This window comes from Chrysoperla carnea, chromosome 2 (assembly GCF_905475395.1).
Source record: "Chrysoperla carnea chromosome 2, inChrCarn1.1, whole genome shotgun sequence".
In the NCBI taxonomy this organism is placed as follows: Eukaryota; Metazoa; Arthropoda; class Insecta; order Neuroptera; family Chrysopidae; genus Chrysoperla; species Chrysoperla carnea.
This window is the reverse complement of record NC_058338.1, coordinates 17,158,177-17,170,698: the sequence shown is the minus strand read 5'-3', so window position 1 is coordinate 17,170,698 and position 12,522 is coordinate 17,158,177.

Genomic DNA, 12,522 nt, shown 5'->3' with positions numbered 1-12,522 from the left:
TAAGAAAGTTGGTGGCTATTAAGGGGTGGTATTTTTAAGCCTATTGAAGCGGGAGGGTATCACGCTAGTATTAGTAATGAAATTTTATTGTTTTTTGCAAAATATTATTTTTTTACAATCAAATTAAGTAAATATTAATTAACTAAATTGATTACAAAATTAAAAAATAAAATATGTAAAAAATAGGGGTAAAAATTTTCTAAATTAGAATAAATTTGAAGATAATGATTAAAAGATGATCGTAAATTTCGAGACTAAAATTTGAACTATAATATTTGTTTAAATATTTAGTTATGGCAAGTAAATTAAGAAAATCGTTCCTTCCGCTAGAATATAACCGTGCATGCTTTACTTTAAAAATATTGCAAGTTACGTATCACAAAATTGTACGGCCAGCTTTATTATGAAACAATTTTAGAATCATACTATATAATTAAAAACTTATTACTTGAGTTTGTGGTTACAAGAAACTGGGTGGAATAATAATAAAATGTTTACGGATATCACCTCCTGTTTACTGTTTTAGAGGGGTGTTTTAATTAAAATTAATATTAAATTATCGATTTCTTGTAAATATTTTTAAACTTTTCAGGAATTTATTATTATAAATTTCATTGGATTTGATTAGATTCAAAATAAAACAAATTTTATAATTTTCATTTGCTAACAGCAACGATTTTGTTGACGAATTGAAAGGATGGGTTAATTTTTAATTAAAGTTTTGTTTTTTTCTGTAATTAGAAAACGTAGGAATGTTAAAATTATCCACTTATGGTGTCTAGCATCAAGGTCGGAGTAAAAGTAGTCCTTTTCCGTTTTTCCTGAGACATCTTCTAGTAAAGGGTAAGATATACTTGCCTCACTTTGTATTTCTTGTGGAGACTGCGTATTTATCAACATAAGATTTTATTCTTAAAGTGGAATTTGGAGAGCATTTGGAGTAGCTAAGGAAGTTCTTCGGTTATTGTATGCTGGTTAGAATGAGCAAAATCAACGGTAGCTCGAAAAATTCGGTAAAAAACTACCCTAATTGATGCTTGAAATAAATGACGAATTTTTTCTGGAAATAATATCTACCATAATTATTGTAATTTATTTTTATTTCTTATAACGGATATTTGATTTCGTCATCATTAAACGTTCCATATAAAAAAAAAATGAATAAATTTTTTTTTTATAATGCTAAGATAAATTATTAGCATGATAACTTTCTCAAGAAGTTTACGTGGCTTGGTTTCTCAGGTTGCCTATATGTTTGTATGTTTTACAGATAATTTACTCGCTTTTTTATCTTACGAAAAAATAATGATAGTGCTGTGATGTATTAAGCTCATTCATTTCTTACAATTCAAATGTTCTACTTACGTTTTATGTACGCTACACCGTATTCTGTTTGAGTGCATGAGGTTGAGGGGACTATAATAGTGAGGTGAATGAGAAGAGCATTGATGTAAAGTAGGGACTATATAAAATATATTTCTATACTTTCCTTTCATTTTAAATTCCAATGATCCATTTATACCTAAGAGGTATATTTATTAAATAATATGAATTCTTTATTACAGTGCACAACAAAAATTTGGTCAAGAAATGTGAGTCTCTTTTCTAAAGGTTTTTGACGCAGTTAAACTGAATCGGAGTTGAAAAACGCTTAAAGTTGACACTAAATATGGAAAAATTTTTGTCCATTGACAAAGCCGCTCATTAATTTATATAAAGTCATAAAGTAAAAAAATTCAATTTTTTTGATAACACAGGCAAATTTGATAAGATTTTATTGGAATTTTTTTTGAAACCCACAAATTTTGGATCATTTTTTTCAGCTGCCATATCAGTTTTTCGCTAGTTATCACTTATGAGCTTAATTCCGGGACCAGGATTACACATTCAGGAAACCTATTACAGCTAGGATAATTTTGACCACAAATTTGAAATTAATGACCCAAATTTAGTAGGATTACAAATCAAAATTGAATAAAATTTGGATGTGATCGAGTAAAATTAAAGTTTTTTGCATTCTGATGACGTCATGAAGTTAATAAATTCGTTTTTTTTGGTAACATAGGCAAATTTGATTCGATATGATTGGAAGTTTTTTTGAAATCCACTAATTTTGGGTCATTCTTTTCAGCTGTGATGCCAGTTTTTCGCTAGGTATCACTTATGTGCTTAATTCCAGGACCAGGACTACACATTCTTGAAACCTTTTAGAGCTAGGTTAATTTTGAAAAAAAATGACCCAAATTAAGTCGGATTTCATATTTGGTTTATCTAAATTGGATAAAAATTGAATGTGATAGAGTAAAATTACATTTTTTGGATTCTGCTGACGTCATGAAGTTAATAAATTCGATTTTTTTGATAATACAGGCAAATTTGATCCGATCTGATTGTAATTTTTTTTGAAACCCACTAATTTGGGGTCAATCTTTTCAGCTGTTATCCAGTTTTTCGCTAGATATCACTTATGTGTTTTATTCCGTGACCAGGACTCCACATTCTTGAAACCTATTAGAGCCAGAAAAATTTTTATTACAAATTTGAGAAGTATGACCCAAATTTAATAGGATTCATAATTTCCAAAATACTTATGAAAACTGATTTGAATTGACTCTTATTAACAAGTCTTTAAAAATGTCTGTTCTCAATCAGATAAGTAGCCAAAATAAAAAGGAACTATCCCCTAATTCATTCGAAAACATTTCGGCTACTAAATCTGTTAACTTTCACAACAATCCATTTATAATATAACAAAATAAAAATAAAAAACTTTATATTTATTACAATGATTAAATTTAAAAGTAGATTTTAAAGTATAAAATAAATATTTTTCAGAAAACTTATTATTTTCGCAATAATAATAAAAATGAAAATTTCTAGAAAAGTAATCACTCATTGCACAGTTTGAGTTTTACATTATGTGTGAGCCTGAGCTGTACGATGATCATGTCTGTCTGCTATACTAGATTTTTAAATTTATATATTCATGAATAATAAAATAATAAAAAATTGTTATTTTAATATTATTTTTGAATTTTTTTTTATTATATTTTAATGCATATGAAATACTTCTGTTCAAACATGTATGATTTTCATAGTTTATATGAGTATATAAATTATTTTTTTACGATTAAATTCAAGATTTTTAGGTTTTGTTTTACCATAGTAAATTATGGTACAAACCTATTATATATTTGTTCATTTAAAATTTTAATAATCAATAGTAAAATTTAAGATTGCGTAATATACAGAGTGGATAATTTAAACATAATTTGACTAATAACTCGTTTTGTAGTTTACCAATCAAAAAATAATTTAAACATTAATTTCAGAGTTTAATGGCAGATATCTTGTTCTGACATCAGCTTGGATTAAGTTCTCCAGGTAGCTTTCATAGTCAATTTAGATCCTCAAATTGTAAAAGATAGAATAACACTCTAAATAAGAAAGCCCCCCCCCCCCCCCCAAACAGTTTGGTGGTGCTAATTCTTTTTAACCTTATTATTTTCGGACAATCAGCTATGAAAACCATCATTCGAAATGTTTTTGACGGCTCTTAAAAGCCGTCATACTGGAGCAAAATTGCTTAAAGAGAAATATTTATATACCGTGAATACATTGAAGCATTAAATATTAACAGCTCTTTCCGTTTTTTGTTTCCGTTCTGTATTTGAATTAGTCTTTTTAATTTTGTTCAACTTAGTAAAACAAAATCTATTTAATTTAAATAAAATGTTATAAAAGTATTAAAACAATTAAAAAACTATGTTGCAATTGTGTGCATCTATCTGTAAATTCGTGTTAAAATTTATTCGTGTTAAAAATTATTCGTTCAAAAAGACCCTTTAAATAGAAGTTCATAAAAAAATAAAATCTTTATATAATAGTATTTCAGATCCATTTAAAACACTTTCATGTTTTTTAGTAATATCCCATTGTATATAAGAAATTTATTTTATGAACCGCTAGCTTCACGTTACATGCATATATATATATATATTAAGGATGCCTCCGTACTTCGACTCCCTCCTATATTTCCAGGATCAACATACACTTTTAAGAAATATATTTATCCAAGAATTATGATATTTTGCTATATTTTCATGCTACTACAGAAAAACACTAACTGCAATCATGCATAGATAGCTAACTAAATAAAAACAACATAATAGTTTTTATTGCAATTTCTTAGATGACTATAGTCCAATCGCTAATCTTCACTTGATGGCTTTCCTTCACTCATTTGTTGATTCAAAAGTAGCTGAAAGAACTTTATTAAAGATTTGTCTTCTAGAGACCAGTCTACGGTGGAAAAAGAAAAAATTTTTTTTATTATATTTTTATATATTAATCCCCTAGGCGGTTTTTTTGTGCCCACGTGTGATCTTCCTTATTTCGTTATCAAATTCCATGACTTTATCAAATTTCACTCCTAAGAGTAATGTTTATTAGGAAATCTATTTCAAATTAAACTAACTTTAAAACATGTTCTCGTAATAATAATTTAAGCCCCGGGTTAGCCAGGGACATCGTATTGCAGAATACTTCACGGTACGAGCTAGTTATTGATTATTTTTCTACTTTTGAAGTGGGTTAAAAAGTATGTATATGAAAGTAGAGTAACTACACACAAATCTAATTCAATATAGTCAAGATTCATGTTCCATGTTGTACCTAAAATAGTAGAAGTAGATTCTAGTAGACTCATATAATCCTTTTTGATATTTCGCATCCATTCAATCACCCACTTGACTAGCGGGGCTAGTAGTGAGCTGTGATCTGTGAGCTGTGAGCAACGTAAAATAAGTAGCGAGCGTAACCAACATTTCAACAAATGAACGAACCACACTGAATATACTTTCTTAAGTCCTTTTATTACCATCTGCTATTTAACAATAAGAAATATTACATCAAGAGAAAATAACAGAAAAAAAATCTTTTTCTCTTAAAGTAAAATTATATTTTATATTGTCTTCTTATGCACACAGATTTCTATATTAATTTTAGATTGCTGCTATGAACACATAAGCCAAAGCAAATTTAAATTTTATAGATAAAATTTGGAAAGACTACGCATGAATATTATTAAAAATTGATTTTAACCGAACAGTTTTGAGAAAATCGGAGAGTATACAGAAGCACAATATCTATAAAAATCGATTTTTTCAAATATGAAAGATCAAATATAGCATTTACAACTTTAAATGGTGATGACGACAATGTCCCGGACTAAATTCACGTGAAACACCCACAAGTGAAACGGTATTTTTGTAATATTTTTCAATAATTTCCAAACGATTGGGAAACGTGAAACGATACTAGATGAAATGACAAAGTATACTGAACATTTGGGCAGCTTTAAGCCATTAATATGTGTGACAGTTGCTTAGTAATCCCTATTGGAAAAAGTATCATCCCTATTGGGTCACCACTTATATTAACACAAACATCAATGTTTGTTCATTTCTTTTTTACTTCTTCAATTCAACCAACAACACTGTATTTTATCGCTTATTTCTTCATCTTCTTACATTACTTACCTCCACATTTACCCATCGAATAGTATTATTTTCTACTCTTTACCCATGTACTATAAGGACCGAACATCTTATGCCATAGTATGTCTGTAGTACCTATATAGTTGATTTAAACCCATACCATTTATGAGTCAAAGTCGTGTGTCGTGTTTGAATTGAGTGAATAAAATGACTGACACATCTATATGGGAGTTAATAATTTTTTGCATTATTAATGTTCAACGAACGGACAATCATTATTAATGATTTCAATTCGAGTGTATATTTCGAATATTTTGTGTGTGTTATGTCTATTTGATTTATTAATTTGAAAGAGGATAATAATAAACTAATTATTTTTATGGGTTTTTTATTAAGTCACATAAAAATTACTTTACTAAAAATTCTTAGTGTTAGCTACACTACAAGAGAGTAATAAATATTATAAATCCAGAAAATTGGTATTTACAAGTTTGTGCTGGGCAATAATGCTTTTCAGAAAGCCGTGTTCATTACTAAAAGAGTCTGAAAATAATGGAGCACCAGTTTAAATTTGATTTATATCCGTTCTTTCGTTATCTTTTTTTATAAGAAAATATATCAGAAATGCCAAAACACGGACGTAGCCGCGCGTAAAAGCAAGTAATGTAATAAAACCTTATTTTTTGATGAATCAAGTAAGATCCAAGAAAATGGGTATCTAATGGAGCAAACGGTAATTTCTGGGTCCCGGGGGGATTCATAAGTTTTTACGATACACGTATTGTGCAAAATATATAAATCAGAAAAAACCGAATAAAGTTTTATATGGTACACTTTGGAATTCATCAAATTACAAATTTCATCAACGATTATTTTAATTTAAGTCAACGTTTTTTTTAAATTTTGTCCACTGTATAAACGATCATATTATATGGTAAAGAGGTGATATTGATCGAATAATAAAAACGATATCGTTATAATATTCTTTTTCGACTGGTACAATCTGTCTGTCAAATCATTTAAAATTAAATTGAAATTTAAAAAAAAACACTAAACAAAGGTGTTAGGGCGTATGAGGTTCGAATGTTAAGTTATCTAAATAATGTTTTTTTTCTGGCCCTTTTGGATTTATTGACAAGGAGCATAGTAGGTGGAGGGGAAAATGAAACCGACCAATTTAATTCACTTAAGCGTAAAGCAGGGTCTGTAAACCTTACAGTTTTATTGTAATTTTTAGTTCCATTTATTTATTGAAGGCAATATGGCCCAAAAATAATTTCATAGCAATCGGTCGAGTCGTTAAGATTCGGTTTTTATTAATCGTGTTATTATTATTAAGAGTTTTAATTTTTAATTTTCTATACCTTTTTATTATGCTGGGAGGTTAATCGTGTAGACCTCGAGGGTCGTACTAGACTCCACCCACGGCTTGTTTATTACCATTTATTATGCTGGAAATAAGCTATCATTCGTGTGAATCTCAAAACGCTACCCACGGTTTAATAAGGTATTAATAAAGTATAGCGTGTCGTTACTATAGATAATTCCTTTTTATTGAAGGAGTTTCAAAGTAATTTTATTGAATCTCTTAGAACAGAAATCATGCATTTGAACAGTCAGCAAAAAAATTCAATCGAAATTAATTGAATTCATTAAATTCAGATGGGTAGTCAAACTTATGACTACCACAGCCGTGTTAGTAAAACTTATCAGGGATGGTTACATTCCTAGCTCATTATAAAGGTGTTCTACTGGAGATCTCTACCGAGCTACAACTTTTACACAGATTACAAACAAAAAGTGACATTAATTGTACTTCACTACATCAAAAGCTAAAATTATTGAAAGTTTGTAAAAAATACAATTAAATATTTTGAGGTGGACTTTGAGAAAAGGTTCTGAAATAAATCTACGGTTTGTAGAAAATGAAAATTATACATAAAAAATGAATAATAATTTTATTTTAAATTAAATCTGTTAATACGAAGTGGATGTGTTTGTATGTTTGTCAGCTAATAATAAATGGGAATTTATTGTTTGTTTATATTATTCATTCATTATTGTCATTTAATTATGAAATATGTGATAATTAATGTAAGGGTCATATATATTTCCTATATTTTAAATTCATCATTAATATTCTCATGTAAAAAATATAATATTTAAATGGATTCTCAAATCAATGGGATTAATATAACGTTATTTCCAATTTACAATAAAATTTTGAACGCGCTATTTCTCATGATAGCACACGTACAAACTGCCCAACAAATTTTTTAAGGAGATATGCAAGGACTGTATAATACTAGGGATTTCAATAAAACTTTATAAATACTTTTTTTTCGATTAACAAAGTTTCCAAAAATCATAAAAAATTCAATCATCGGGCTTTTTATCATTATTTTAGCGTTTCAATTGGATATTTCTATATGAAAAAATTTAGAGAGTGTGAAAAAAAACTATCTAAAATATTTAGAAAATCTTGTAGTTTATAATAATACCATAAAAATATAAGGTTGCCGATGATATAAAAACAAAATTTTCATTTAATGATGAGCTCATCGAAGATCTATCATTTGATGAACAGAGACGAATATAGTTAGAGTATTGATGATTGAAGATCGATATCTATATTATGAAATTTATAAGCAGCACTTGTATTATATATATTATATATTTTTGTAGTTGCGTGGTATTGTAAAAAATTACACATTCTTTGACCTTAATGCATGTATTTAATTTGTATATATGTTCCGTGCAATAAACCAAAACTTTTTTACAATACTGGAGGGAAACAAACACCTTAATTATTTCAAAGCAATATTTTAAGGATTGAAAATACATTTGTTGTCTTCTTTTCTACTCGAATCGTCCATTATTCATGAAGTTACAGCGTTTCGAAAATAGCCAAAAACATGTTGAATCTTATTGCTCTTCAAATTAATTTTATTGAGTATATAATGCTTCAGATAATCTGTATTGTGTAACGTATTTTGATGAATTTTGATACCAGAGCACAGCGTTGCCAAGCCAAAATCTGTCTAAGCGGTAGATATGATTTAAAAAGTTTTCAAATTCTGTTTAAAAGTAGGTAGATCTACCTTAAAGTTGGTAGAGTTGGGAACACTAAACCAATAAGCATTCCCAACTATCTCTCTTTTTGTTTTTCCTACCATCAGGAATTTAAAAATTAGCACATACCTCGATTATTAATTTTATGTAAACAATTTTTAATATTGTTCGAACACAGAAAGTATACGTAAAACATTAAATAAATATATTTTTTGAAACATAAATCAAATAAATCAGTTGTTTATTTGAAGATTTTGACATTTTATTAATATTTATTGTTGTTCTTCATATGCAGTACATAAAAAATTAAATTTGTAAATGAGATTTTAAATTTGTAAAAAAACATCTGTTGTTGAATTTCCTGTGTGCTTTTGCGGTTGAACGGTAATAATTATTATGTAGTACTTAGCAGGTGGTACATTGGTAGGGACGGCCAATAATAATGGCCAATGATATTTAATGGCGATATTTCGATATTCGAAATGTCGAAATAGGACTATCGATACTTAAGGGCTTACACAGGACATAGGCTTCCATAGCAGTACTTTTTTGAATTATTTTATATTATGTTGATATATGAAAACATTAAATATCAATATATAACTAGCTTGCTACTCGCCCACTTCGCTGGGCTTAAAAGTAAAAACGACCGCTTTAGAGCTTCCGCCTATACCTTGATCTTACTCATCCCCCATCAATAACTATTTCAAATTTTTACAGAAATCTTTAATTTATGGTTCAAAATGATGATCATAGAGAAGTTAAATGAAAACTGTTTATATTTATGTCCGGTGGAAACATTAATGAGCATTCTTCATAACACAGTTCCGCTAATATTATAATAATGGTCGTTGTACTGGGCACAAACATTTTTGATTATCTTTGAAACTAATAGTATTGAATAGTTTTTTGGATAAAATCAAATAATCCGATCATTGTAAAATTTAACCGGATCATATTTTAACGTACACATGTTAGAATCTAATAACGATTAATGTACATGGAATTGTATTGTTATATAATAATTAGGATTTTTATCGGTTACATGATCGTATTTTAATACTACTGTTGTGTTTGTCTTTGTGGTTCTACTATATAAAATACATCCACTCTTATAATTATTATAATATTAATTAAAATCATAATACTCTCATTATTCAAAATACAATTAAAACATGAACTATATTAGCTGTAAGCTCCTGCAGGCACTCATTAAACTATATAGCTCGTATTATACTCAACTAGTTACACACGTATTTGTTTTTACTAAATATTATCATATATTATTTATAAAGGTAATGCAATTATGTTAATTAAAAGAAAACAATAATTCAATTTATGAAAAAAACTGAAAAAAAATTTATTCAGAATAATATACGATTTTTTAAGGCGTACTAAATCTTCTACATATATAGAGGCGAAATGACAATAACTCACTGATTCATCATGAGATCTATAAAACTATGCACACGATTGACTTGAAATGAAGCATAATTTTTTCTTTTGCGATGTAGACGCTCACTAAGAACGGATTTTTGGAAATTTATTGTGGTGAAAAAGGAGTTGAAAGAAGTGGTGAAAGTTTGTATATGGAAACCCCATGAAAATAATTGTATAGACACATACAGATCAACATTTGCCAAATTTTCAATGTTACTACTTTTGATTTTTTTCAATCACTTGTATCTCAAAAATGGTGAGTTTTAGGAAAAAATATCTAGAGACAAAAGCTGTTTTCACAAATTTTATGATTTATCAACAGAATTAGCTTAGGCTGTAGTAAGTAACATTACGTAACAGTACAATATGACTTTTTATGTGTGTTTAGAATGTGTGCAATTACTAACTTAGAAGTTCGCCCAAGCTAATTCTGTTGATAAATCATAAAATTTGTGAAAACAGTTTTTGTTTCTAGATATTTTTTCCTAAAGCTCACCATTTTTGAGATACAAGTGATTGAAAAAAATCAAAATCTAATTTTGATAAAAATTTGATATTAGCGAAATTAACGATTATTGTGTGGTTTCGATCAAATATATAACTCACAACTTTAAAACCATTAGTTACTTAACTATAAAAAACAGTTTCAAATTTTCGATTTATAAAGAACTTCTTCTAACATACTGCTTGTGAGAAGAATATTTACAATCAAGGTGAAAAACTACGAAACAAAAATAAAATAAAATTTGCAGTTTTCAATATTATATTTTCATCACGAGAGTAAAGTTGTAAGCAAAAAAAATATTAACTTGTGATAGAAAGATAGTGAAATTAGGTGAAATGAATTTAATTATTTAGATTGTTTCTCTGCTCTTAGTTTCACTCTCAAACATCATTCAATGATCACGTAATCAAATCATATTTTAGAAATAGCAATAGATCATCCTCGGGTTTTTTTTAAATATCTATTTGTTCTTCCACTTTTCTTTCATTTTTTTACCCCAACCTGTATGTTTAAAAAAATTAAAATTATCTGCATACAAAAATTATGGAACATTGAACTAAGTTAAAAGTATTATTCCAGTGAGAAATATATTTAAAGAAAATATTTCGGTAAAATGACGTGATACGTCATATTAATAGCTCACTTGGGACGTATAAAAAATTATTTTTATTCGTACAATGTGAAATTTTTTATTTAAAATGATTTTTATTAACATTTTCTAATGTTTATATTATATATCTCTATTAAAGTTCAAACTCTCAAAACTTTTGTTCATAATCTTCATTTGTGATTATTTTTGGCAGATGCCCAAATACTACTTGTATATTATTTCAATGGTAATCTATAGGAATAAGTTCTATCTAGAAAGCTAGCTTCGAAATCCCGAATCCCTATTCAAAGCTGTGAAGACCTTTTTGTTAATCTGAGATTGTCGTTAGAGGTAGCGTGCCTTTCTGCATAGAGTTTGATTTAGAAGGCATCAATACTCGAGAGTTTGTACACATGAATTTTTTTGTAAAAGTAGTAGAGAATGAAGTACCTGATTCCATTCTACTCGATGGTATTTAAAATTTTCAAAGCATTATCTTTATTTGATGGAAAAAATCAACTTCTATTCTAGGAAAAAAATATTTTTAGCAAAGTCTCTTGACCCTACATAAAATTGGTATAGGTATTGCATTTATCTGCTATTGAATTGGTACATTCGAGTGTCAATGATGAGTTTTAAGTCCTGGTGATTATTTTGCCTATATTTGTCGATAAAAATTATATGTTCTTCGCAAAACATCAATGAAGTATTAATCTTTTTAAATCTAGAACCACAGTAATAGTGTATTAGGCTAGCCAGTTTGTTTTAAATGAAAATACTACCAATCGACGTTGTTCATATATTTTCAATTTGAATCACTTCATTGAGAAGAAAACTAAATTTAACACAGTGGTCGCATCAAAAATCTAAAGATTTTCGCCAAAGCTAGTATATTGCAATTTTTAATGGGCCTTAAAACCAAAACCGTATACTCAGCCTATCAGTTAATATAAATTCATATCACAGATTATCAAAGAAGACTCGATAGTGGCTAAAGTGGTCAAATATCTCTACGAACAAAGTGCATTAGATTTTTCTTATATCGATCGACCTCTTAAAATAGAATTATACAATTAGGAGTAAAATTTGTACTCATAAATTGTTTTTTAGAAAATTTCACATAACAATTTATGTTATTATTATTATAACCAATTGTATAAAAGGACGAATTTTAAATGAAAGCCCAACTCATATTCTGCATAGATTAAGTGGTTTTGTTTACATGATGAACATTTTAAAGAATCGGATAGAATGAGATTATAAAGGTCTTGTGTGTTGGTTTAATTCGTATAAATACATGAAAGTGTTGTACCTTGGACAAAACCTATGAAAATAGTAGTCAATTATAGCATCATTTTCCCTACACTTTATGATTTAAAAATTATATAGCGATATTGACAAAAATTGTATTCATATTT